Here is a 27172-nt window from a genome sequence, read left to right as displayed (position 1 = left end):
GTCTTGTCTTCAGGACTCCTCTCACACTGTGCCTCAACCATCTGCCCTTTAAAAAGACCATGCTTGGAGGAAATAGAATCAATACACGTATCTAAAAAAGTTAACCTATTTAACACACATATTTTTACAAGCAAGCAGATTTCTTTTTCATAGCACGTATGGTGGAGAAAAGCAGAGAACCCAGTTTCCATCAGTTTATACCCAGAGTCTAAGCCCCTGTCCTTGTCACCCCGCCCATCCTTTGCCACCCTGATCAAGTGCACAGCACTTCCCTACCCTGACCCAGCTCCTTCCTTCCCTGCCTTCCACCTTTGTCTATCATGCTGCCCCGCAGTAACCGGCAAATGCCCCTATATCCTCTCCTCTTCTGTGGAGGGCCCCCAAAGGGGCCCCCACAGTCTCTGAGTCCTGGTGCCCACACCTCTGTGTAATTCTGTTCCCTTGAGTGTGTGTGCATCTGTGCCTTACTTCTAATGCATAGACTATGACAACGATGACGGGATGTCACTTCTGCCGTTGTGTTACATAAGACTCCATCTTGCCGACAGGCTCGTTCTGGAGACTCTTCGCTGGCTTGATGAAGTAATCACCATGTTGGGAAAGCCCATGTGGCGTAGGCCTGAGAAGCCGGGGCCTCCACCATACAGCCCCAGGCAGGGAGCTGTGCCCGCAGCCTTAGTGAGCTCAGAAGCAGCTTCTGCCGGGGCAGCCTCCGGAGGGCAACCCAGACAACACCCCGGTCCCAGCCTCGGGAGATGCCGAGCACGACCCAGCCAGGCCATGCGGGGACTGACTCACAGAAGCTGTGAGACACTAAATGTGTGTTGTCTTAGCTAAGCCAGTGGTGACTCGTTATGTGGCAGTAGATAGGAAGTACACCTACAGACCGTGTGCCATCTGTGGCCCTCCCGCAGAGGTGGCAGGTTATTTTCTTCCATGCTCCAGCTTAAAAGCTGGGAGGTGGGGCCTCTGTCGTCCTTAATTCCCGCTTGTACAGATCATTCTTCTGAGTCTCAGCGCACAGCTCTGCTGTCTTCTCCCTCCCGAGAGCTCTGGTCACTGACTGGCCTCCGCTCCTCAGACTTCAAAGGTCTCTGCGTCTGTCTCGTGCCCCCCTCTGCATCTGTGTGCACCCTTAGCCCAGGTAAAGTCAGTGTTGGCTTGGGTGACATTTTCAACAGTCCAAGTAGACTCTTAGTTTCTTGACTTCCTTCTCTCCAAAGACCACCCGTGCTCTCTCTAAGCCACCCACTTCCACAGTCACAACATGCGGTCTGGCATTGCTGGAAACTGTTCTGCTCCAAAACTTCCGCCTCCTCTCCCTGCAGCTGGCTGTCCCACCCCTCTGTCCACAACTGCATCCCCTCAGCAGTGCCCCTGGTCTGCACATCTCTCTACTTAGCCCCACACCCTCTCACTTCCTTCCTGCTCCCCTTATCAGCCTTCGACGGCATGTCTGTAACCATCTTGGTGATGCCCTGACCTTGATCCTTTGTCATTGTGTTACACCCATCTGGCAAAATCTCAACTGTGGATGGACCCAGCTGTCCAGAACCACTGTGTCCACCCTCAGGTAGCCTCTGGGAAAGTCACACAACAGGGCATACTGGTTCTACATTCATTCATGGTTACTATGTTCAAATGGGCCATCAATATGCCTAGGAAACCCCACTGAGTGCCCGTGATTAACCCACTCTCCCACACTGATTATTCCAAACCTCTGTCAGTCTCCTCAAACCTCTGCCCTTTCTTCACACCTCCACTTGCAGCAGATGACCTTGTCACTCTCACTCTCTCTATTTTACAAGGAAAATAGAAGACATCAAGTGCAAATTTTCATCTAGGACATGTAACTCCACCTGTATTTGCTCCCGTCCTAGCCTTTTGTTCCTGTTGCAATGCAGCTGCTACCGTGTTTTCTGCCTTAGCCAGGTCTCTATACTTATGCTGTGGATACCACCACCACCTGTGGAAACTCCTGTTTGTGATCCCTTATCTTTCCCATGTATTCAACCTCTCTCTTTTGACTGGATCTTCCCTATAAATTTTTAAACATATTTTTTCTGTCCCATTTCCCCTTTTTTCTCCTCCAATTACCCACACATTAGACATTTTGACATTTTCCCATAGGTCCCTGAGGCTCTGTTCTCTCTCTTTTTTTTTTTCAATCTTTTTTTCTCTCTCTCTTTCAGATTGGATAACTTCTATTGATCTCTCTTTAAGTTCATTTACTCTTTCCGCTGAGATCTTCACTGGATGGTTACTAAGCTCATCCAGTGGATTTTTTTTTTTTATTCTAGATATTTTAGTTCTAAGATTTCCATTTTTAAAAAAATATTTTTCCATCTTTCTGCTGTGGTTTCCTATCTGTTCATTCATTATAAATGTATTTTTCTTTATATCATCAAGCATAGTTATAATAGCTGTTTCAAAATCCTTGTCTGATAATTCCAACATCTGAGTTATCTTGGGACTGGACTCTATCATTTGATTTTCCCCTGAAAGTGGGTCACATTTTCCTATTTCTTTGTATGCTAAGTAATTTTGGATCATATCCTGAATATTTTTTTTTTTTTTTCTTTTTCGTGACCGGCACTCAGCCAGTGAGTGCACCGGCCATTCCTATATAGGATCCGAACCCGCGGCCGCTGGGAGCGTCGCCGCGCTCCCAGCGCCGCACCCTCCCGAGTGCGCCACAGGCTCGGCCCCATATCCTGAATATTTTGAAGGTTATGTTGAGGAGACACTGGATTCTATTTTATTCCTCAGAAAAGTTTTGATATTTTTATTTTAGCAGGCAATTAACTTGGTTAAACTCAAACAGTGGGCAGGAGCTCAGGTCTCAGTTCAGCTCTTTTATCTTTAGCTGGGCTATGTTTTCCTTGCTCATGATTGGTTCAGGCATGAGTCAGAGATTTGGGCAGAGTTTATACAGAGACTTTTGGGCTCTTCTTCTCTGGCTTTCTCTTTCCAGGATTTGCCCCTCACTCTTCAGCAAACTTGATTGCTCTGGGCATCATCCTCTGGTTCCTCCAGCTAGAAAGACAGTGGGATTTCTACTGGAATTATGGCCATCCTACATTGTGCTGTGACTATGGCCACCCACAAAAATGTGCAACTTACCTCATGCCAGTTGCTTCTTCTACATTTTGAATCCCCTCCAAAATCTACCTTCTTGGCCTCACTCTCCAGAGCCCTCAGATAGGTTTTTTGCTTGTTTTTTGATTTTATCCAAAGTGTATAGATATTATCTGTGGGAGAGTTGGTCAGTTAGAAGCTGATTCCTCCATACTAGAAATGGGACTCTTCCCATGAGGTTATAAGTAGACTCAATTCTCCCTGTTAATTTCCCCAAACCTTCCCTTGACCCACGATCTCCTTCAGCTATCTACCCCATGGGTCTTCCCATTGACAGCCAATTTTCTAGAAAGAGTTGTCTTATCGTCTCTATTTCTTAGCTTTTACTCTTTTCCCATCTCTCTGCAGCACAGCTTCTTCTTCGTGATATCAAAGAAACGGCTTTTGCCAAGGTCCCTAGTGACTTTCAACTTGCTAAATCTGATGGACGCTTGTTAGCTCTCATCTTCCTTGAACTCCCCATCTTTCCCTTAAAATCTAGTTCTCTTCCACCCTTTCCTATCTCAATGAATGACTCCACCAACCATCCTCTTAGACTGGCCAGAAACCTGATGAGTCATTCTCGACACCTTCTTTTCCCTAATCCCTCATGTCCATTGCTGATGGTAAATTTCACCTTTTAAATGTCTCTCAAGTCTATCCATATTGCTCCTTCTTCACCACCACCAGCCTAGACCCACTAATTTCACCGTGTGCCTAGACCACCGCTGAACCCATCCATTTGGCTCCTATCCCCCCTCTAATTTGTTCTCTACACTATTGCCAGTCTCAAAATGCAAATCTGAATAGGTCACTCTCTTATTTAAAACACTTCACTGATGACTTACTTATTGTAGGACATAAATAAATACCAAAATCCTGAGCCTGGCCTGGCACAGTCTGCTGCCTGTCTGATTCTTTACTTGCGCCATGCTCTCCACAGCTCCTCTGCCCCGGACACATTAACATTTTCTATGCTGTTGCAAGTTCATACTTGGGTTTAAGGCTTTTAATTGGTCAATCCTCTTATATGTGGTTTTGGTCTGCAGGGCAGAATTTTTTTTTTAAAGAAACATGTTTATATTCCATCAACCTTACTTCCATTTTGCGTAAGAGCCTGTGGAAGAACAGCTTAAGACCACTCAGGTCTGGGTGTCAGGTCCTCATGGCGCACCCGGTAGGTGTCAGTGACCAGTAACCACTCTTCAAATTGTATAAGCAAATGTTGTCAAGGGGGTGGGGTAGGAAGGAGCTGTTCCATCACTCTAGAGAAGTGCTTCTTTAAAATAGCAGCTTGCTGCGCATTTAGCTGATGGTTTACAGGTCTGCTCCTTGTCTGGTTTAATGCCCTGATATAACAGATGTGCAGACTACCACTCTTTACTGGTAGACATGGAAGTAGAACTCCTAGTCTGTACCTTCTGCTTTGCTCTGCCTTCATATCACTTCCACATCAGAGGGCTGGTGGAAGTCACTTTATGTGGAAGACACCTCCGAAATAACTTTGTACGTCATGAGAGATAGATGGAATAGCAGGTAAGTCTGCAGATACTGTAGCCAGACAACCCAAGGTTATATCCTAGCGTAGTCATTTACTGGTTAAAAGACCTGGGAGAAATTACCTAACCCTTCTGAGCCTCAGTGTCTTCATCTGCAAAATGAGAGATGACGACAGCAGTTACCTCATGGAATTGTTGTGAGGATCAATGAATTAAAACACATAAGGTACTTGGAGCTGTGCCTGGCACATAAGCACTCGGCAAATATTAGCCTTCGTGCTCCACTTTACAAGTCGATTTGAAACTTAGGCCGAAGGTGAAGTGTTCCTGAGACCAGCCCCCAGCAGTGTGAACTCTCCCCACTAGGTGGCACAATTCGGCAGGCACTGTCCTTGAAGATTGACTTGGGGTGGCTGGCTGGAAATTTAATTTTTGCTTATTATCATTTTTGATTTGATTTGGTGATTTCAAGGGGATAAACTGACATGCTACCTTTTGGAGTCCTTGGGGATTCAGAAATTCCAGCAGAGTTGCTGACACCCAAGGCTGGAAGGAGCTGTTTGGAGTATGGCCTTTCTTGATAGTTAAAGTGGCACGTAATTTATTGTTCAAACCAGGATATTCTGAGAGTAAAAGGGGGACTATTAATAACTATGCCAGGACAAGAGGAGTAAATTGTATGTGCCCCAAGAACCTGGATATAGTCACCCTGCCTGTGCAGCATTTTTCAGAATGGCCAGGACAGGAACTCAGTGACATTTCTCAGAAGCCTGGTACAGTAACTATGCCCTCATACTTTTGGGAGCGCCTTCTCCAAGAGTGTCTTGCCTCATTGTAAGGTTTATTCGAGTTGTGTCCTCTGTGGACATGATCAGTGAGTGTCTGCCTCACAGACCGTGAGTCACCTTGGCCTCCTTAATGCCGAATAATCCCATAGCCTCCACAGCTTTTCTCCATAGGTTGTTCCTCCAGCTGTCAAGCCCTTCAGGGTTGTGATGGGGACTGCATCATCATCTCTGGATGTGTTGAAGGAGGGTGAGCAGCGTGGCTGCTTTCTGAGCTGTTGCTGAGAAGATTTGTGAAGGTTTCTCCCATCTCGAAGGCTCCATGATTGCATTATTTCAGATGTGCTTAAAGGATGGGAGGACACCAGCGTCTGCTCAGCATCCACCCTGCATCAGTGCTGTGCCTTTGCCGCCCTGTCCTGGACAGCCTGTCAGCCCTGTGGCATTGGTATTGTTATGCCCCATTGCACAGGTGAGGAAACTGAGCCCATTGCAGGCAGAACCAGGATTCACAGGCCTGCCCGGCTCCCAAGCCCTGTGGTTGCTTCCTCACCAGGTGGCCTCCCGCTGTTTTTACAGTGGCATGTCTCACTGGCAGACATCACTAGCATGTCTCTTTCCCTCTCTGCACCTTAGTTTCCTCTTCTGGAAGGTGGGCAGAGTTGGCTGCCACAGTCACTGGAGAGATTGGGGCTGGTGGGGGTTAATCTGGGAAGACTCTATGGGTGGCATTGAACACGGTTCTGAAGGAAGGGAGAATATTTCACTCGGTGGGAAAGGCGAGTCAGAAGGAGAGGGATTGTAGGTTAAATCTAATAATAGACAAAAACAAGATTGTGTGTGTATGGGGCGGGGGGCCAGGAGATGAGTGGAAAATGCCAGTCTAATTAGGAGAGAGCAAAGGGGATCCTTGCAATTATAGTCAGGTTTTAAAAATTTGTCTCAAATCACACCGCGCAGGGCCGTGCACGTGGGAAGCACAGAACATATTTTCGATGACAATAATGATCAGAGAAGAGATGGCTTTTTAGTAGCCACTTCGGAAACCAGTTCAGGCCCGCTGGCCTACAGAATGCGGGCCTGGAAAAGCCTGTAGGAGGCGCTAGGCAGAGACCAATAACCGGAGTTGCTGCTGCTTCAGCCCGGCCCTCCTGGCGCACGGTGCTCTCTACCAACCCTTGGAGGCCTTCAGCTCCTGGGAGACAGCGGCTCCTCCAACAGGGGGTCTCCGGCAGTACCTAATACGCATCCGCCTTGTAACACCTCAAGTACTCCGCCCGCAGTACCAGGGAAGGATTTCTTAGGGGTGGGGGTGGAGGGTGGTGTTGAGGCTGGACAGCCGGGCACGAGCGGGAAAGCTGAGGCCCTGGCCAGGACGGCCCTTGAGGGGCGTGTGGGCGCGGAGCCCAGGAGCGCAGACTTCCAGGCCCTGACCGCCCCCTCCCCAGCTCAGGGAGGGCGGCGGCCAGGCCCGTTCGGGGTAGGGGGTGGGCGTTGCAATAACACCTCGGATGAGCGGCCGATCGGTGAATCCGGGCGGCGGGGTGGGGAGGGAGGCTTCCAGAACCCCGAGGGCGCGGCCGCGCCTGGCCCGGGCGCCCGTGCCCAGTGGGCCCCGTCCTCCTCGTCTGGCTGCCTCCGGCTCGAACGCTGGGACCCAGCCCGGGGGTCCGGGCCCGCCCTCGGCTCCGACTCCCGCTCTGAGCGCGCAGGCCCCGCGGCCGGCCCGCCCCGCGCTCTCCGGGCTCGCAGGCCCCGCCCCGCCGCCAGCCCGGCCCCGCCCCGCGGCCCTCCGTTCCCGGGCAGGTCCCGCCCCGCCGCCAGCCCGGCCCCGCCCCGCGGCTCTCCGTTCCCGGGCAGGCCCCGCCCCCTCCTCCAGCCCCGGCCCCGCCCCCCGTTTCCGCTGGCGGCGGCGGTGCGGGAGCGCGAGCCGAGCGGGCACCCCACATTCCTGCGAGCGCGGTGAGTGCGGCCCCGGGGCGCGCGGGCGGGGCGGCCGGCCGCGGGGCGCGGGCTCGGTGGCGTGCGGAGCGGCGGGGACTGGCGCCGACGCCGGGCCGGCTGGGCAAGCCCCCGACTCGGTCCCGAGAGGGGGCCGCGGCTGGCGGCGGCCCGGGGACGGGGCGCTCTGGGCAGGCGGTGTGGGCCGGGCGGTGGTGGGCCGAGAGGAGGGAGGAGCGGGGAGGCGCGTCGTGAGGGGGCGGGCAGCGGGCCGGGCACGGGAAGGTGTGCGCGGGGCCCGGTCGGGGAGCGAACGGGTCGGCGGGCAGAGGCTCGGAGGGAGACTTTTTAGGAATGGGGCTGCGGGCGAGAGGAAGCCCAGGCGAAGGGATGGGAGGTGCGTAGGATGCAGCAGAAAGGGTGACTCAGGGGCTGTCTGGGGTTGCTGACCATGTGGCCCAGCGGACCGGCTTGGGACAGTCCGTACAAGCCACCCAGAGAGGGCCGGGGGGTCTTCGGGCGGGACTGGGTACCGCCTGCAGCGCCCCCACGCCGGGCACCTTGGACCACTCCGTGGGCCGCTGCTGGCAGACCGGCTCTGTGAGGGACAGGGCTTTGGCACACCCCTAGGTCCGAGATGTAGGCCATCTGTGCATTCGAGTTTGGAACTTTAAAAAACTTTCTTGTGGTTTAAAAAAAAAAAAAAAAGAAGAGTCCAAACAAGAAACTGGCTTGTCGTGAGAGCGGTGTTTGTACTTGTGCATCTACCAACTAAAGTCTTGGATCTCCGCTCTCCTGGAGAAAGATACTGGTCTCTTCCACATCCTCCCCCAAATGCCTGTCATGTTTGGGGAAGCTTGAAGTATTGGGGTAGCATGGAATCCCCTAAGCCATGTTGACCTTTCCTCCCCATCCCCAGAAATGGGGCTAAGAAGGCAGTGGCTTACCTCTTGGCCCAGAGAACCAAACTCACATTACCAGAGGATGCCTTTCTGACCTGCGGCTGTCCCCTTCTCTGGAGTGACTCCGGTGTTTCCTCCTCCAGGAAGCTTTCCTGGAGTAGTGGAGAAAACTGAGGACTCATGCTCTGATCCCTATATACCTGGCAGCTCCCCTCTCTCTGCTAAAAATAGCCACAGAGAATGTTTTGTGTGTATGTTCTGCTGTAAAGCAGTCCAGTCACTTTGCAATCTTAAGTAACGGGACGGGAGAAGAGGGATTATGGATAATTTCAAACAATGGACTGGCCAAATCATTTATATTTAGCTGAAGAATGCAGCCAGAGAGGCAGACAATCACACTGGCTTCCTACCCTTGGCCGGGTCCTGGCATGGCTGATGCAGCTTGGCTGTGGGTTGGGGGTGAGGGTGGGAAGAGGACTGGGGTGGGTAAAACTTGAGTGTAATTCAATTCTGTTCTCACTCATCAAAGACCTGCTGCGTACAGCTGAGAGTGGACCAGAATGTAGTGGGAATTTTTTTGTTGTTGTTGTATCCAATCAGATTTTAGTCTTCTGGTAGGGCTCTTTAAGTCGATGAACAGATATTTAGTATTAATAACAATAACTAGTGTTTATAAGCTAATTTATAGTTGGCCGAGTGCTTTCTCTGTACAGTAGGTGTGTGTAATTGTTTTTGGTTCATACATAATCTTGTGAAGTGTATGTTACTTTTAATTGCCTTCTTGCAGGTTAGGAAGACAAGGCTCAGAAAGAACAAATATGTTCTCTAAGGTCCCAAAGCTCATTAAGTGAAAGAAGCAAAACTTGAACCCCTGGCTTCTGACCCTTGTGCCATGCTGCCATCTGTCGATGTTCTCTGTGCGGTTTTGTCTGGGCCCTAATGCCTCCTGTTTGCATAAACCTGGGCAAGTTGCCTTCCATTTGCAACCCTTCGTTTGGGAGGGATATTGGATTAAAATGTTTCTAGTCTCTTTCAGCATCAGATAATTAATAATGTAAGATGATATTGGCAACTGGTCAATTAATAAGTATGCTTTATTTAAAAAAAATTTAATTGTGGTTAAAAAAAACACAATATAAAACTTATCGTCTTAACCATTTTTATGTGTACAGTTCAGTGGCATTAAGTATACTCACACTGCTGTGAGTATACTCACATCTCCAGAACTTTTCATCTTGCAAAACTGAAACTCTATATCCATTAAATAACAATTGCCTGCCCTCATCCTGCTTCCAGCCTCTGGCAACCTCCATTCTACTTTTTGTTCAGTGTGCTTACTTAAGCTCCTACTATGTGCTTAGTACATGCTGCTCTTGAGGAATTAATAAGGAGAGTTGTGGAAAAGCAGCCCAGTTTAGGGGGAAGCCCTGGGGCTGGGGAGGGGGGGAACTGGTGGAGTGCCCTCTCTCATCCCTGCGTCTGTAACCCCCGTTCCCGCCAGTACTGTTAAGGGAATGAGGTGGGTAAGGCCTTGGGCAAGTGCCCTCAGCTTCCTGCTTGCAAAATGGGGATAATGATACCAAGTTCTGAGGGCTGTGGGAAGGAGCAATGAGATAACGTACGTGAGGCACGTAGTTTAGGGCCTCATACACAGCAGGTGTGCAGTAAATGACGACTTATTTATGACCTAGCTGGGGAGACTAGACCAATATGCCTGGAATGAGAGAGGACAAGACTTCTTTTCTTCTTCTATTAAGGCCCAGGCCTGCAGTGCTTGTCATCCCCACTGACTAATCCAGGTACCTTACCTGAGACTCAGCACTTCCTAGCCAGCCCCAGCCCGCCTGTCTGGCCTCACCTCCCACTCGTGCTCTTCCAGGAGTGCTCAGTTCCAGCCAGACAGCTTCCAGGCGTGCCTGCTCATCCCTTCTTTGCACCTAGTTCATGCTGTTCCACCTTCCTGGAATGCTCTTGCCCATTCCCCCCTTGCCTCCTGCAAGACCCTGCTGATGTGTGTGCCCCTTTCACGAAGCCTTCCCTGGCACCTGAGAATGAAGCTCTTTTTCTTTGGAACTCCTATGGCATTTTCTGTCTTCACTTTTCTCCTGGCTTTTACGCACTGCCTTGGGTAATTCTTAAGTGAATTCCACAAACACTTAGTGTGTGCGTCATCTGTACAAGGGTCTGTGCTAAGCTCTGGTGATGCAAAAATAAAAGAGGTAAAAGGCCTTGTCTTTGTGGGATTTATAATCCAGTAAAGGGTTAAGAAAGGAGTTCCAAAAATAACAATTCAAAGTACAAGGTGAGTGGCTTCTGAGAGCAGAAGCTGTGTGTGTTCAAACGGGGTCAGTCACCCTGATTGGGGAGCAACACTTCATGCGGCAGGTGGTGGTGGACACTGACCTTGAACAGTGGCTTGCATGTGGATAGAGGGAGGAAGGGCAAGCCTGTGGATGGGCACTGAGAAAGTGCTAGGGGTGTGGGGTGGGTGTAGGGAAGCCGATGGAGAAGAGGCTGGGCAGGTAGATGATGGCCATATTGTGGGTGTCTTCAGATGTCCAGTCAATGAATTTCATCTGTTCATTCACACATTCAAGAGAAGTTGCGTGCCCACCATGTACAGGCATTAAGCTGGGGCTGGGGAGACAGTGGTCCATCGTGGGAGGCTCTGGGCCCTTTGCAGGCTTCTGGGTAGGGGTCACAGAAGCAGGGCTGGGCTGGAGGAGGGTGAGTCGGGGGTCTGTGAACAGGGGAAATCACGGTGGGGAGACTGGCTGGGCCATTGCAAGGAATGGTAAGGAGGGAATGAATCCGAGACATTGTGGAAGTAGGGTGGAGACCATTTGTGGATTGATTGGATGGGCCGTGAGGAAGGATGAAGGGGGATCGTGGCTGATTCTGAGCTGATGGTTGTGAAAATGCAATGCCAGTTGCCATTGCCAGTGGGTATCTTTGTTCCTCTAGATTGTGAGTACTTTCATGGCATGGGCTCTGACTTCCTCTGATGTGGTCCTTGCTCTGTACCCACTGCTGAGGGCACAGGGTAGGCACAGGCCAGACCCTGGCATCCTAGAGAAATGAGTCTTGCACCTTCTCGAATCCCAGGTTTGCATCCACAGCAGTATTTGTACGTGGGCCTGCCTTTCTCCGGAGTCATGTTTCTGCGCAGGGTCACATGTTTCCTGTGTGTGTCCTTGTACTCCGAGTTAACTGCCCTTTCTCCTTCTGCTGCAGTTTTATCTCTCACTTGGTGGCTGTTCCCACCAAGTTGTCGCTCCACAAGAGTGACTCTGGATGTGGTCGTTATGAAAACAAGAGTGGTCCGTGCCTTCTCATCAGACTCATAGCACATGAGAATTGAGCTCATGTCACAGTAAACGCACTCACTGTACGGTCTCGAAACTTTGGATCACTTGTGAGGGGTCGAAATTGTAAATGTGAAATCCTTGGATGCCAAGGGTCTACCTCAGGGGTGGCAGATATGTGGTGTGGATTCTGTTACTTCTGTGAGTGCCCACAGAAGACATAAATAGTTGACTGCTGCTGTCTTGCCTGGTGAGCCGTGCTTGGGTTTGCTCAGAATGCTGCAGGCACCCACCACCAGCCGAGTGGAATTGCCACAACAGCGGAACCCCTTTGCCATTTCTGGCCTTGTCTCTTTGTTAAATGCGTGGATTCTTGGTGGGAGACTCATGTCCCAAAGAGTGGCTGTTGCTGGACAGAATTCAGCATAGAGTGGCTTCATAGCAAAGTGATGACCTAATTTTTTATTTTTCTGCAGGAATACCCTGTGATCTTTTCTTATCTGTCAGCAGTCATGGTGTTTGTAGGAAATTCAAAGAAAACAGGTCAGTGTCAGTCTGGGTCCATTGTGTGGTGAGGCCTCTGAAAGTCTGTGTGTTCTAACCTCTGTCTGAAGTCAGAGTCTTTCTTGCCATTTCACTGTGGGTTGGGGAGGATAGAATAGGATGCCGACTCTTTCTAGATGTCCCTTTACCCTCGCTCTTGACTTGAATTTATAAGCTCTCTAAGTTGGGCTTCGGGGTCCAGGAGAGAATTACCTCCTCTCCTCCCCACTGTTTTGGGTTGGCAGCTGATAGTACTCTCAGTTTCTTTCTTAGTTCTTTCTTTGCCACCCTAATGGCATGGAGGAAGCCTAGGGAAGCAGGAGAGGCCTATGACTTCCTGCTTCCTGTTTCTTCCCAGCAGGCTTGGGAGTCAGGGTGGAGGGGCCTCCCAAAAGCAGGCTAGAAAAGAAGCTGTGAGTATCTCCATTCCTTTGTACCAGCTGCTGCAGGAATGCCCCCCAGATTGTGTCCTCATCTCTGCTCCTCAAGGCCCCTGGGGGCTTGCTGATTGCTGGTTCTGGTCCACTGAGGTCCCTGCTGAGCTAGAGTAGGCAGAGCTACTGGGTAGCCAGTGTGCTGCTGCTGATTCAGGTTCCCTGGGGCTGCTGCTTACCAACCTGGGTCTTTTACTGTTTGAATTTATGTGCATTTCATCCTGTGACCTCTCCCTGCTGGTGATGTGAAGTAAATCCCTTACCTTCTGGGAAGAGGAGTGGAGCATAGAAGAGGGGTGCTGGCTGGCACCTTATCTTGCCCAAACAGACTCCTTGTCTCTGAGTTCCAGCAGGGGTTATTTGGTGGCCCAAGAGTGCCGTGAACCTCTTCTTGTCCTGCCACTCTTGGCACGTTATACTCAGGATGCTGGTAGTCATATCTGTCATCATCATCAGCCACAGTTTTATACCCTTTACTTACATATGTCCGCAGCTAATGTAATTTAATTGGGCAAAGTCATAATTTAAATGTCATTTCACTTTCACAACTGTCCTGTGAGGCACCTATCCTTTCCCTTTACTTCACAGCACAGCAGCTGGGGCCAGGAGCCTCTCTCTAGTGCTAGGTGGAGCAGAGGTTCCAGCCCGGCTGCTGTACCTGCGGCGCCGGTCATACCTACTGCAGACCTGTGGCCTGCTCTTCCGAGGTTGGGAATCCTCTGCCGGTCCCTCCCTGTGCCCGCTTATGGCAGGAATGTATGGGCTGCCTCCTCCCTGGGGCCTGGATGGGTGTCTGCTTTCATTCTCGCAGCTCTGGGATTTGGGGCGCTGCCTATGGTTGGATTGTACAGTGCAGCCGGATTCATGGCCTGGGCCAAGGGAAATGGGCCTTGCGCTGAGGATCAGGCGGCAGAGAGGGAAGGACTTGAAGACAAGGGAGTGACATCCTGCCCCATCGCAGAACTTGGTGGGAGCTTCCCAGGAGGCTGCATGGCCCTGGGGAGACAGACAGTCCCTGACCTCACCAGGCATTCTCAGCCACATGCCGGCTTCCTTCTGCATGTCAGTGTTGAAGCCCAAGTGAGGGGACGCAAGTGAAGGACTTTGCACACAGGAAGTTCATCCTCTCCGATGGCTGTGGCCTTGCAGCACTTTGGTTCTGCCATTTCTTGCCATGCTCTTGAGCCTCTGGAGTAATGACAAGCTATAGGCCAGGAGTGCCTACCCTGGCGCCTGCTCCTGCCTCTGATCACCATGTGACCTTCGGCAGGTGAACCGCTCTCTTCAGGCCGGTTTCCTTGCCTGTGGAACTAGAGGCTGCGTGACCCGTTGCTAATGTCCTTCTAGCTCCGCTCCAGGGGACTTTGGAGGTGGATGAGGGAGCACACCTGGGTTTTGGCTTCCAGTCCCAGGGCTCCCCTTGTTCCTCCTCCTCTCACAAGGGCCTCCTCTGCCTCTGGCTGGAGGTGGCCACAGGGAAAACAATGAAGTGAATGAGCAAACGGGCCCGGGTTTTGGACAGAACCCTGGGGAGTGGTGTTTACAGAGGTGGTGGCCTGCCTAGTGAGTGGCGGTCTTCTCCTGACCTCAGCGCCAGGGCATTCTGCTACTTTCATTTTAGCCTCTCCTGCTGCCCCCACCTGATGCTGGTACTTAGAGGCTCCTAGGAGGTAATGATTTCAGCATTGACTATAGCCACAGCATAATGACATGAGTGTATCTGCCTGGGTGCAGCTCCACTTCCAAACCCTTTCCCTGCCCTCAAACAAAAACACAATTGGAAACTCGGCCTGACCTGGGCTGGGGCTCTTGGGAGCAGGGGAGATAGGAGCGCCTCTTCTGGCTTCACCAGCCTCACACCCTGCACATGACATCATGTGAGCGTGCTGGAGCCACACGAGGATTCTGGGACTGTCATTGTTGAGTACCATCTATACTTCTGAGTCTGCCCTCTTTTGTCCTCAGGCCCCTTGGAGTGGACGGCTGGTAGTGGCTGTGCTTCGGATATTTACTTTCTGAGAGTCTTGTGGCCACTCCCACTCTCAGTGGTCAGCATTTGCTGAGACGTCTGCTCTTGTGATGGGAACAGGAAAGGATGCGGTGGAGAAAGGTCCAGGGGGTCTGAGGAGTCAGGAAGCTCAGTAGGTGCCCCTGGGATTCCCCGGCTTGTTGGAGAGGCTTGGCTGTCACTACAGGAAGGCGGAAGGGTCCTGTGGTCTCTGGTGCAGGATCTTGGCGAGGCCTTGGCCTTAGTAGCTTTGGGCCACTGCTGATCCTTACTGCGCCTCGGTGCAACTCTCAAAAGTGGCCCTTCTTCAGGTTAGAAATGAAAATTGAACTGAATGTATTATTGTACAACTGTAACGATGTCTAGCTGTGCCTGGAGTAGCCTTCCGGAGCCTGGCAGGCAGTGACCCTGACTGTGTGTGCATGTGGGCGCACACCTCCCCCTGGCAGGGGGGCACATGCTGCTGGCGGCATGCTCTCTCTGCTGCTTCCAGTTCCAGCAAGAGCATGTCAGGTGCAGAGTTGGGGAAGGAGGTGATCTTGGAGGGAGGAGGTGCTCAGAGTGAGGTTGGAACAGGGTGTGGCCATGCGTGTGTGTGTGTGTGTGTGTGTGTGTGTGTGTGTGTGAGTGAGTATGTGTGTGCTTGCCCTAGTGTGTGTGTGGCTGGGTGTGCCCATAGAGCTTATGTGGGAGGGAGTTCGTTTGTGTTGTTATGGGAGTCTGTGGAGAGGACCACCTGTGCTCTCTCAGTAGGTCTGTATATACCTGGGACATGAATGTTCCCTCCTTAGAGGGCAGTGTGAAACCTGAACAAAGTACCTGTCAGCCCTGCCTACATCCTCTCCCCAGCCACCTGCCACAGTGTGGAGACTGGGGCTTAGGGGCCCCAAGCTCTCCATAAGCCCTGGGGGTGGAGGTGCCAGGACAGAGGGAACAGGTCCTCCTCAGCAAGCCCCCAGCAAGCCGTGCCAAGTCCTGCAGGAGGGCTCAGAGGGGCTGGGTGACTGGCGGAGTTTGAATGGAGTGTGTGTTCTGGGTATGTGAACATGCAGAATGACACGTTTTGTTTTAGAGAAAATGAGGGAGAGGTTTGGCCTTGCAATTTTCCACTTGTCTCAATCCTGGGAGATTCTAAACAGGTTTGTTTAAAAACTGGACATGTAGATTGCAGAGACCTGAGTGAGGAAGAACTGTTGGGTCCCCCAGGAAGGCAATTAGGTTTGAAGCCAGAGTTTGGATCTGTTTGACCATTACAAGCTCTGTGTGCAGAATGTGGGACGGGTGAGGGTGGGGGTTTACAGCATCACCCATGACACGAGTCACTAAATTAGCAGCCGGTTCATACTGGCTCCCACTGACTGGCTGCTGGGACAGTGGAGGCTGTGAGGAAGCTCCGGGCGGGTCATCACCCACTGTCCAGGCTGTGGGTGGCAGAAGGAAGCAGGTTAGGACCCCTGTCTTGGCTCTACCCCCTCACACTGGTACACAGAGAAGCTGGGGTGGCGGTGCCTGCCAGCTTGTGTCTGTGAAGGTCCCTGTAAGGAGCGGTTGGTGTCCACAGTGCAGGGAGAATCGTAGGACACCCTCCAGTTGAGGGCTGGGTTGGGTGGAGCTTTCTCAGAGGCTCTGTGGAGGAACTTGGGAGATGGGGTGGGGCTGAGGGAAGGCTGGGATTTAGAGAGGTAAAGGAGAGGGTTGGGGCTCTTTGGGTGGCCGCTGTAGTGGGTGGAAAGGTTGGAGGTTGGGGTGGAGATGGCATGGCCTGGGCGGAGGAGGAGGAGTGTGGCTGGTAAGAGAGGCTGGGCTCTTCACTCCGAGCACCTGCAGTGCCACCCAGAGGGTGGCTTTGAGGAACGGGAGAATGACAGGATGAAAAGGGATGTTTTAGGAAAAATTAACTTATAGCCAAATTCATACAAACTCATTAAAATACTCAACAATACCTGAAGTGTAGAAAAGGAAGATGGCCTGTAATCCTACCCTTGAGAGATAATCACCATTAATATTTTGGCTTGTAATCTCCCCAGGTTTCTTTATGATAGGCTGGCATCCAGCTGTCTACTGTTTACCTTCTCAATGTCCACAAGTAAAGTTGCATTAGACTCTCTGCTGCTGCTTTACCATCTTTCCACATCAGCCCATGTGGAATGACCTCATTCTATTCAGTAGCTGCATAGACTTGCTGAATTATCTATGCATAACAGGCCAGGCCAAAATTTAGTGGATTGACACCACATCCATTTTATCTGCTCACAGTTCTGTGGGTAGCCATTTGGGGTGGGCTTGGCTGGTCTCGCCTGAGCTTGTTAGTGCTGTGGCCCGCAACTGGTGGCTCTGAGGGTTGGATGGCTGGAGAGGGCATCGCTCACATGTCTGTTGGTTGGTGCTGGCTCGCCGCTGGGCCTCTCTCCCCCCGTGTGGTTTCTCACTGTCAAGGAAACTAGCTCTTTAGGTGAATGGAATTTACAAGACCTCTTCGGTCTGGGCTTGGAAGCCTCACAGACACAATACCCATCTACTGCTGGTCAGAGTGAGGCACAGGACTGCAGAACTATGGGCTGGAAAGAGACTCCATCTCTTGGTGGGAAGACTGGCCGAGTCACATCAGAGGGACGTGTGTTCAGGGATGGGACGGCATGGTTGCACAATCCCTCCCTATGCCCAGAAGCAGGAAAGGTAGAATATTTGGAGACAGAGCCCACAGATCTTTGGGAGATAATACAGGCCCTTGCTCTTCCCAGCCCACTGCTTGCCCCAGATGAGCCAACCAGTGAAGTTGGCAAGGGTGGGACATATAATCTTCTTGTGGGGTACAGGTATTGTTTGAGGTGGATTCAGTGTGGTTGTGTGTGTGGGTGGCTAGGCCTGGCATTGCAGTGGACAGCGTCTCCTGCGGGCAGGCTCCTAGAGCTGTAGAAGTTGAACCTTCCTGCCCTCCGAAAGCTGCCACGAGGTTGGCTCAGTGCCCCCTGCTAATTTTCATTGCAATCTCTGAAGAATTTGAGTCCGTGAGTGGCAGGTATTTAACAAAGCCAGCTGGGCACTTGAGGTCCAGACTCTGTTGGGATTTCAGTCACCCATTCACCCAGCAAATACCACACCTGCTGTGCTGTAGGCTTCCTCTCCAGCTCTCGTGACCGCTGTCCTTCTCAGGCAACTCATGATGGACGTGACATTCTCACTTTCCACAGGTGTTAGTTTTTATGGTTTTCTCTTCTTGTCACCTGCCTTGGTAGCTCTCTCTTTCTTGTGGAATGTCCTACGTGGCAGGGAGCAGGGGGAAGCAGGGCAAGGCAGCAATGGGTCGTGAATAGACGCCAGACCCTGGCTCAGAGGATGCTACAGTGGAACTGCTGGTGGAGAAGTTCTGCCAGCTCTAATCTGTCAGCAAACTTGCCTCTCCCTGGAGGTCTGAGGCTGGACCTGGTGAAATGCACTTTCCTAGCGCTGCAGTGTGCTTTTGCTCGTCATCTGCCTGGTGGCTTGTGCATTCATCAAATAAGAGCAAAGGCAGAGCGGGCTTTTGCATTTCTAAACCCCTTGGCGTTTTATCTTCTTCCTGCTCCCTTTCAGCATCTCTTGGAACAGAAATGTTTTGTGGCTGAAAAGGTTCACTGTGAAAGCCTTCTGCACTCCACAGCTCAGCTGGGGGAGACCTGGTGCAGCTCGGTGAGAGGAGTTGCTGAAGACCGTGATGTTGGGGAGCAGGGCCTGGTACCATAGAGGTGGGTAGCTGTGCCACACGTGGGCACTCCCCCAGTGCAGCTGGGTGACTCGGAGGTGCCAGCATTGTGCTACTGTTGCAGGGTTAATGATATCTGGTCAGCTGGCCGGCTTAATATTTACCAGCGCTCAGTGTTGATGAAAACATGCAAAGCTGACTCTGCAGCCTTTGAGAAATCTGATGTCATAGGCAAGACAAGAAACCTCAGCAACTCCTGTTGGCCAAGGAATTGGAAAAGCTGGGTGAGGTCCTCAGCCTGCTCCAACTGAGAGTTTGCTAGTTCGAGGCACATAGTAGGTAAATTCCCCATAAGCAGAGACCCTTCTCTTGTTCCTGACTTCTCTGATCATCCCTTCCCCCGCACCCCCCGTTACTGGTTCTCCATGGCTGTGAGGATGGTTCCAACTTCAGCATGCTCAAGAGTCATAGTGTCAATTAATCAACAAGTAGCTTTTGAGCACGTTGATTCCTAAAGGGCCTGAGACATCTTTTGGCCCATCTTTTGGTGCTCTGTGTGATGAGAGCTTCAGCCAAGCACAAGGTCAAGTTAGTCTCCAACCCTTTCTGTCTGTGGTTACCAGCTATCTTTTCTGTTTTATCCATTTCTCCCATATCCCCCTGGGGCTCGACTCCACAGCACCTGTGGTACCCAGGAGTGGGCTCTGAAGGCAGCAAGCTGAGAAGAGGGGTCAGGTTTCTGTAGAAGCAGCGAGAGCCCCTGTGGGGCTCTGAGGTGATGCCTGCTTTGGCCCAGCTGGGAATCCTTGCTGCTTTATAGTTACACCTAATTTGACACGAAAAATGGTGTCACCCAGTTTCATCATCCACCTTACCCAGTGCTTGTTCAAATGACTCAGTCGTTTAACAAATTTGATGTCCTGGGGTCCTTAGGCAAGAGCCAAGGGCAACCCCGTCTGCCTGGAAGCAGGTAAGAAACAGAGCACGCCCAGGGTCCTTAGACAGGAGCTGCCCAGAAAGAGGCAAGGAGCACGATGGAAACACCACTTCCTCGCAGGTGGCCCACCTCGGCCATCACCACAGCCACAGGTGCTGCAAAAGCAGCCTGCCAGACACTTGACTGCGGTGACCCAAGGACAGTCACCAGCAGAGACCAGAAAAAGAAGAGGACATCTCTCTCTTCAAAGCCCACTCCAGAGTAATAGAAGAAACAGCTGCTTTACCGTGCCTCTACTTTATTTCTGATTTCAGTAATTTCTGTCTTCTCTCTTTTTTTCTTGGTCAGTCTAGATAAAGGTTTGCAAATTTTGTTGATCTTTTTATAGAAAAAAAAAAGGCTATTAAGCACTCTACAAAGCACCATGATGTAAATATTTTAATCAAACATTAACTTTACATAATTCTTTTAGGGTATAATAATCTTTATATATGTTGTGTAACTTGTTAAATATGTAACTATCATTCATGTTCTGTGACAGGCTTTGTTATGGGAGATGGAAATAAGCTCAAAACTCATTTCTGATTATGATCTAAGTTTTTTTCGTTTATTTCTTTTCTGCATCTCTTATGATAGTTTTGAATTTTCTAAATCAGATAGTTAAGAACATTTTATTAAAATAAAAAAATTAAAGTAAAAAAGCAAATCTGATGTCCTTATATGGATAAGGATGGTCTCCTGAGGATGCTCGGTGGACTGAGCCTTGGGCTCTGAGGACTGTTCTTCAGGAACGTAGCAGTGGCAGTACTTCTGTGGTACGTGTGTGGCTTTCTCAGACAGCCACACTCTGCTGGCTGACAGGGAGGTTAGGAGTAGGTCAGCGAGCTTCACTGCCACCATGGCCCGGGCATGAACTGGCAGGTGCTGCTAGCCTTCTCTTGGCCTGGACACCTCTCTTGGCAGGGTGGAAAAGATCAGGCAGGGTGGTCCTCTCCCTCCAAGGGGCTCACATCCTCATGCTCAGGTTGGGCCTGATGCACGTGGGAAGCATTCAGGGTCCTGGAGTTGGAGGACCTGAATTGTACACCTTGCCTCTCCTCTGTGGGTACTGTTAGGGCCACTGGTCTTTAGGATGCTAATACTAAGTGCAAGACACATGTATCCAAGAGAGGAAGCTACAGAATCGCCCCAGTTCTGGAGAATGGGTTGGCAGCCTAGTCTCCTGGGTCCTCTTTGCAGCTGGTTCTGGTGGTGCTGTGCCCATCAGCTGAGGTGCACAGGCTTGACTCTCTCTTTGCGGGCCAGAGGTGGGGTGGGGGCAATAGGCTCCTGAGTGTGAGCCCCACCCTGACGCTGGGGCAAGGGAGAAAGTGAAAGGTGATTCTTGAGACTACAGGACCTTTCTCCTTTGGTGGGTAGCATGTATTTCCTGAACTAGATAAGCTGAGCATTGTGCTCAGATTCTGGCTCATGGGCCAGAGGAAGGAAGAAAATCGCAAAGGTGGGGTCTGTCCCCAGCTCTCCCGTGCAGGCCAGTTGATGTCTGTGCACCTTCAGGGCAGTAGGCAGCAGGTCAGCTGTGGCTCCTTATGCTGCTGCAGGAGATGCACAGGGGCCCAAGGCTGCCACATGCCACCCCTACCCCAGCCATCAGTTTCTGTGCAAGGGAGGGTGTTGTGGGATCTAACGGGTCCCCATACAAGAGTGCTTGACACATTGTAGGCCTCAATACGTGGTTGTTGATGGAAGGTAGGAAAGGGACAGTGAGTTACAAAAATGGAAAGAAACTCAACAGGGCCAGCCACAGTTTGAGGGGTTGGGGGAAAGATCTATCCCAACTAGCTCCCCACTAGCCTGGGCAGCTGCTTGAAATTCTGCCATGAGATATTTGTTCTTTTGGAGGCTCTTTGGTCTTCAGGAGTCTTTTCTTAAAATGTTTCCAGCTGTGGCAGTAGCTCAGCAAGGCATTTTGGGGGTAAAGTCTAGAGGTTGGGTTGAGCCAGCCACAGACTCCTGGTGGCTTCCCCAGCTTGCCCAGCATCACTTCCAAAGGTATAGTTCCCAAACCTCTTCCTTCTGTACAAGTTTCAGCAGAGTAGAAGACTCCTGGGACCTTCCCAGCCCTCTCCAATGCTTGCCAAGAAGTCTCCTAGGCATTCATAGGAGATGGATGGTGTGGCTTTAAAGAAACAACTAAAAAGGCAGTATCTATTATTGCAGCGGTGGTTGTTTTAAATCAAGTAACTCTAATGCATTCTTGATTCATGTCAGGAATTAAAGCACAGGTGCTGCCACATAACCCCCCCCCTCCGCCCCCAGTGGTGCAAGAGCTGGTCTGTAGGTAGACCCTGGCATTTCTGAGACCCTGCCACCAATTCCACCCTCCCCACTCCCCAGGACAGCAAACAGTGTTTGTGCTTCAGACAGCTGACAAGCTCAGGACCTCTGCAGCCTTCTCCAGGTCTCTCACAGGCGGGGGCATTTCTTATGTCTCACCTGCACCTCTCTGGCTGCACATGGCCTTATTATTCCTTCTGAAGTGCACTGGTTTCGATTTTCTCCTCCACTGGTACTTTTCTGTTTTCTCATTGCCTGGCACTGGTGGACACTCAAATATTTTTTGAATGAATGCATACTGACTACACTTGTGATCTGAAAAGAAATGTGACCCTAATCTCGTCCGTTTCCCCAGGTCTCTTAGAGCACTTGCTTGGTTTAAAGCCATCCATCTTCATAATCACAGGGGTTTGAAATGTCTCTGGGGAGGAGGCAGGGATCTCTCTTAAGTCAGGAGCTCCCTCTTAAAGTGTCCGCAGCTTGGGAAGAGTTACATTGTCTTTCCCAAAGGAGGTAGAGAGGAAGTTGAGGGAAGAGGGGGCCGCCTGGAAGCTTGGAAGCACCACAGCTGAGGAAACTGAGGCTGGTTTTCCTAGGATCTGCAGGCAGTTGAGCAGAGGAGGCTGGAGCCAGGCTTTCTAGACCCTGCCCTGGACTCTGTTGTTTCTCTCCCCTCGCTCCATGCCTGCTCCGTCTTCCCGTGCTCCAGCCAGGGCATGTCGGAGCTCCCAGCAGCCTTGCGGGACTGCGGGCAGCTTTGCAGGAAAACATGTACCCCAAATGGCCAAATCCGTGGGGACTTGAGACAGGCACATGTGGGGTTATTTTGGGTTCGGAAGGCCGGCTCAGACCTCTCTGGCATTCCCGGCTGTGGGCCTCTCAGAATTGACCAGAATGGAAGGATGATAAAAATCAAGGCTCCAGGAATAGCCCAAGAATTTGCTCATTCTTAACCTCTGGGAGGAGGTGCCACCCAGCCCAGAGCCCACAGCAGAGATGGGCTGAGGGAGGGTGACTGGGGGAGGGGGTGGGAAGGAAAGTTCAGGGCCATTTCCTCTTCCTCCCCTGCCTGTCACCCTTTGTCTCCCCCTTCCGGGAGCAGGAGCAGGCACAGTGTGTGGCTCAGGGCCAGTCTGATAAGGGAGCAGTATTCAGAGCCTGAGGAATGTCCCCCCACCCAGCCCCATCCTGACCTGCTGGGGCATTGCCTGGATGACCACTGGCTGGGGGGTGGGTCAGTCTCCAGATCTGTCTTGCTCAGACCAAAGTCAGCATAGGGACGGCTCTGGCCTCATGTCCTTAGCCCCCATCTGTTTCCCTTTCCCTGGAGTCGCATTTGCTCAGTGCACAGATGGATTGTGTGTTGAGCACCTCTCCCATGGATGTTCAGCAGCTCACGGATCCAGAGTCTGTCTGTGCCCTTGAGGAGCTAGAGTGGACACTTGGGGACAGGCATGTGTAGACATGCACAGACTCACAATGTCGCCCAGAGTGTAGAGGGTGGTAACGGGCAGAGCGGAAGAATGGAAGGAGCCGTCCACTGGGAGTCAGGACCCATACCTGGACTTGGGCCAGTCACATCACTTCTCTGGGCTTGGATTGTTTCATCTGTGAAGTGAGGGGTTTATGATCCCTGAGGTCCTTTCTTGCTCAAGAGTGTCTGATTCCAGGACTCGCAGAGGAATGAACCTTCTCAGAAGGGTAGGATGTTTTGTGGCCTTTTTGTCTCAAGCAGGGTCCACCCTTGAACCCCATCTCAGCTGGCTCGTCCCTTTGAGGTGGGGGCCGGCTGAGGGCTTAGATACCACAGCTGCATCTCACACCTCTTTTTTGTTCTCTGGACCCTCCTGCCTAGGAAAACTGTAAAGTCTGACTTTAGGTTCCAAAATCAGTTGTGCTTGTCCAGGACTTGGGGGTCCACCCCTTGGCCTGCAAGGTGGGGTCCACATGACTGAATGAGGTGTGCAGAGGCTGCCGGCAACTGACATCCTCTGGTCCAGCTGCATCATTCCCCACGTAGATCCACTTTGTCCTTTGGTTCTGTAACCCTTCTCCTCCCTCCCGTGCAGCTCTCCTTTCTCGTTGTCCTGGGTGAGAACTGCCTTGCTTGAAGTGCCTCCCCGTCCTGCACTGTTTTAGCTCTTATCTGCATTATTTTAGCAAATTTGGAAACTTGTTTAGCTGTTATTTCTTTATTTTCCTGTTCCCGCTTTTCTTTTTTTCTAGCACTTCAATTGTATGTAAACTGTTTGATACTATCCTTGTTTGAGGAAAAAAAACACACACGGAAGTAGTGTTTTTCCCTCTCCTCTTACTCACCAACACAGAAGACTGGCTTCTGTGACCAAGTGTGTGGGGCAGCAAGCAAGCCAGCAGTTCCACAGCGGACATCAACGGGGTGCCCTCCAATCCAATTCCAACACCATGTACCTGGAGATAGCGTCAGATCTCACGGGTTGAGGGCTCAGTCCCCAAGACTGCCCCCTGCTTTCTGATGCCAGTTGCAAGCCCCAGGTTGTTTTACCTGTGCTTCTGATCAACTGGATCTAAAACGGGGTTCCCACAACCTCCTCCTTGGGTTCGATTAATTTGCTAAGTGGCTCACATACTCAGGGAAGCACTTTTAAGGGTTTATTGTAAAGGATATTACAAAGGATGCAGATGAAGAGAGACATAGGGTGAGATATGGGGGAAAGGCACAGAGCTTCCATGCCCTCCCCAGGTGTGTCACTCTCTTGGATTTTTATGAAGGCTTAATTACGTAGGTATGATTCATTAAATCTCTGGCCGCTACTGATCAACTTAACCTTCAGTCCCTCTCCCCTCTCCAGAGGTTGGGGGCAGTGGAGCTGAAAGTCCTGCTTTGGTCTTTGTGGTGACCAGCCCTCATTCTGAAGATACCTAGGGGCTGCCGGCCACCAGTCAACTCAGCATACAAAAAGACAGCACTTAGGAGATTCTAAGGATTTTAGGAGTTGGTGCCAGAAGACAGGAACAAAGACCGAATATGTATCTCACGGTACCACAGTTCTGTAGGTTGTTGATGGTCTGTTAAATTTTTCTGCAGTCTTTTTTCTTTCTGTGGTTCATTTTGGATAGTTTCTATTGTTATGTCTTCAAGTACACTAATCTTTTCTTTTGCAGTGTCTGATCTGATATTAATTAATCCTCTGGTATATTTTTCATTTCAGGTACTGTGTTTTTCATCTCTAGAGGTTTCATTTGAGTCTTTTTTATGTCTTTTCTTCTTCTTCTCATCATGTTTATGTTTTCCTTTACGTTCTTGAGCATGTGGAGCATATTTACAATACCTGTTTTTCATCCTTGTCTACTAGTTTCATCATCTCTGTCATTTTTGGGTTTGCTCTATTGATTGATTTTCCTTCTGTTTATAGGCCATATTTTTCTGCTTCTTTGAATGCCTGCTAATTTTTGATTGGATGCCAGACATTGTGAATTTATTGTTGGTGGGTGCTGGGTTTTGTTATATTTCTTTAAATAGTATTGAACTTTATTTTGGCGTGCATTTACATTACTTGGGATCAGTTTCATATGTTTGAGGTTTGCTTTTAAGCTTTGTTGGGGTGGATCCAGAGCAGCCTTTGGTCTAGGGCTAATTTAGAGTCACTTCTAAGGCAACACCCTGCCGAGGATTCTTCCGAATGCCCTGTGTATTATGAGGTCTCTCCACTCTTGCTGGTGGGAATGTGAACTCTTTCTGGCCCTGTGCATGCTCCACAGATTGTTTGGTCTACTGCTTTCCAGTGTTTTTTTTCCCCAGCCTTGTGGCATTTCACCCCACAAGTATGCAGATCAGCCAAAGATTCCAGGGTGCTCTTCTGCAGGCCCCTGTGCACTCCCTGTGCAGTCCTGTCTTCTCTGGTGTTCTGCTCTAAAAATCCTAGCTACACGAATTCTAATTTCTGTCTCTCACTGGGCTCCATGTGGATTCCTCCTCTCCGAGCTTGCTGCCTCCTGCCAGTAAGCTGGGTAGTCACAGGACTCACCTGGTTTGTTTCTCTCCTCTCAGGGATTACGGTCCTGTGCTGCCTGTGTCCAGTGTGTGAGACAGTTTCGAATGTTCTGTCTAGATTTGTGGTTGTTCAGGATGTGAGGGTGGGTCTAGACCCGGTCACCTCATGAGGCTGTTGGGCAGCAGTCCTGCACTATTTTAAGACTCACCTCTTCTCCGGCGTCATCCTTCCCCGCTGAGATGGGCACCTCTAGTAAGCCTCCCACAGTCCCCTAAACAGTGTGTTCTTTTCCCCATGATTCTGTCTGGTTTTGTTCTTACCTCTCCGAGTTTGCTGTCTCCTTGAACAAAAGGATGACATGGCATTTTCCTCAGTACCCCTCATCCCTAGCTCAGTGCCTGGCATGTAATAAGCAGCTAATGTTTGTAGATTAGATAAATAAATGAGAATAAATGAAAGAAAATGTAAGCTAACCATGCCATGTATTTGTTAAGAAGAATAGTACCATCCTGGGCATGGAGCTTGGCCCACAGGAGTTCAGACCACAGCTGCAGTATTGGGTTTACTTAATTCTGTTGAGACATTGGCAAATCTGAATTTATCCAGAGGAGAGTATCTAGGAGGGTGGAAACTACACTACATGGGAATTGGATGAAGGACTTGGGAATATTCATTTTGTCTGGAAATTATTTTTATAGTGTGCTTTGAGAGGGGGGATAATAACAGTCTTCCAAATGTGTAGGATTGAGGGCCAAATCTGGGACCCGTGGGTGAGGGATTCCAGGTCCAGAGAGAACTTTCTAACAGAGTCATCTAGCAAAGGAATGGGTACCTTGGCAGGTAGTGAGGTCCCCACTGCTGCTGGGGTTTGAGCAAAAACCCTTGTCTATTGGATAGGTAGGTTATGTTTGGGATTATAAGATTAGATACAATGTTACCTGAGATAATATCTTAGATGCCATGCTGCTCAATTCTAAATCATGCTCCTCCCTTTGAGCCACGTGGTTCATCCGCACCTTTCAGCCCCCTGCCCAACCTGCGCATGTATGCACTCAGAGACCACCCTGAGGCTGTGATCCTTGCTACTCTTTTGTGAAACTACGTGCACCCCTTCTTTCTTGCCTGAGGTGGCTTTCCTCTCGGGGCCTTGCAGACTGCCCCTGCCCAGCATCTGTGCTTGTCTCCCTCACTCCGCCTCCAAACTGACTGGCAGCTGTTGATCTGGGCGGGCCCCTGTGTCAGCACCTAGTCCCATCATCCCCTGTGTCTGGATACACAGTGCCTTTGGGAAAGTGGGTGACTCTGGGCAGCCTGTTGTTCTCCCAGCTGCTGCCACCTGCACGGCGGCCTGGGGTCTCCCAGCAAAGTGGCAGCCTGTTCCAGCCACTTAGTGCTCATGGACATGGCTCTAAACAGACACTGCCACTCAGCCTCGTCATGTGCTTCCTCCTCTGTGGCCTCCCCTCCCTGGACAGGAAGCTCCCACGGAGGTGTCACCCACTGGGTCTAGGACAGTGCCTTGTCCACTGTGGAGGTGCAGTTAGTAGTGGTGCTGGCAGATTTCTTGAGAGACCCTTCATGCACCTGCTGTTTCCCATTTTTAAGATGGCCTTCCGGGAGCTCCAAATAAGATTCTAGCCCTGGAGGGATGGGTGGGTCTGCAGCTCAGCTGCTGGAGCTTGTGGATGAGTTGGGGGGGTGGGGGGCG

At 50.9% G+C, this 27172-nt stretch overlaps 1 protein-coding gene across 1 annotated transcript in view; it reads left to right on the top strand.

The window, feature by feature from the left end:
- The first annotated feature begins 7296 nt into the window (after positions 1 to 7296).
- Positions 7297 to 27172, top strand: part of TSPAN9 (tetraspanin 9) — a 183782-nt gene continuing 163906 nt past the window's right edge. The window contains exon 1 of the mRNA XM_063095159.1: positions 7297 to 7363. The gene's annotated coding sequence lies outside the window, so the exon portion shown is untranslated. The remainder of the gene's footprint in view (positions 7364 to 27172) is intronic.

This window comes from Cynocephalus volans, chromosome 1 (assembly GCF_027409185.1).
Source record: "Cynocephalus volans isolate mCynVol1 chromosome 1, mCynVol1.pri, whole genome shotgun sequence".
Lineage (NCBI taxonomy): Eukaryota > Metazoa > Chordata > Mammalia > Dermoptera > Cynocephalidae > Cynocephalus > Cynocephalus volans.
This window is presented reverse-complemented; position numbering and strand designations above follow the sequence as displayed.